Below are 898 nucleotides of genomic sequence, written 5' to 3'. Positions count from 1 at the left end.
TTTAATTGATATGGTAGTTATTCAGACCGACTGATTGAAAAATGTATGTATATGTTTCAATAGTTTAACGTAGTGATCACAGTTTTCAATTGACGAATGTTTTATTGTTATCCAGCAAAAGCCCACCAAACAAGGACAAAAATATTGTGAAAAGCACACATTAGACACAGAAAGAGGTGTTTAACGTCTGCAAATATAAAAAGAAGATACTGAAAATAAAAATGAAAATTGAGTAACAAAAAACATGTTTTCAAAAAGTTCGTGCAAATTTAATCAACAGTGATTATCGATTTTGGTGAACATTTCAAAAATACAAAATATACTGCTGTACCAAAGAATGTAACATATAGATTTAAGTGATGATACAAATAAAAGCGATTGTATTTTTTGTTTAAAGACTACATGTTTGTATTCATATATCTAACTTTCAGGCGTGTAATTCAAACTGTATATTTTGTGCTCAACAAACTTACAAACCACAACAAACCACAACAAACCACAACATCAAGACAAACGATAAATTTGCATAAGGAAATCTGTGATTGCTGTTAGTACATCTTATTCAGTTGCAACTTTGATATTATAACGAATTCTGTATGTGTTGCATAAGTTACATTTCATACTTGAATATACATTGGTCTATAACTTAATGTTAATTCTAACTATTTCTTCGATGAAAGCTACTCCATATTTATCAAATTATAATAATAAAAAAATACAAATAACGCAGATAACTGTTTGTCAAAATTGGCAGTTCTGTATAAAACTAAGAAGGTACATATGAGGCATCTGATTGTTTTATTTATAACAAAACCATGGCTTAGTATCTCGTTCCCATAACTTTATGTTTTTATGTTGTTTTTTGTACAACGACCTACTAAGTATTTCACATAAGTTA

The 898-nt window shown here is 28.5% G+C and overlaps 1 long non-coding RNA gene across 1 annotated transcript in view; it reads right to left on the bottom strand.

The window, feature by feature from the left end:
• Window positions 1-772: 772 nt before the first annotated feature.
• The window catches only part of LOC127852894 (uncharacterized), a 3,502-nt gene continuing 3,376 nt past the window's right edge, over window positions 773-898 (bottom strand). Inside the window, exon 3 of the long non-coding RNA XR_008036350.1 lies at window positions 773-898. This exon is cut by the window's right edge and continues 476 nt beyond it. This is a non-coding gene — a long non-coding RNA (uncharacterized LOC127852894).

The sequence above is a fragment of the Dreissena polymorpha genome, chromosome 12 (genome assembly GCF_020536995.1).
Source record: "Dreissena polymorpha isolate Duluth1 chromosome 12, UMN_Dpol_1.0, whole genome shotgun sequence".
In the NCBI taxonomy this organism is placed as follows: domain Eukaryota; kingdom Metazoa; phylum Mollusca; class Bivalvia; order Myida; family Dreissenidae; genus Dreissena; species Dreissena polymorpha.
The sequence above is the reverse complement of the archived record's forward strand: the minus strand, read 5'-3'. Positions and strand labels throughout refer to the sequence as shown.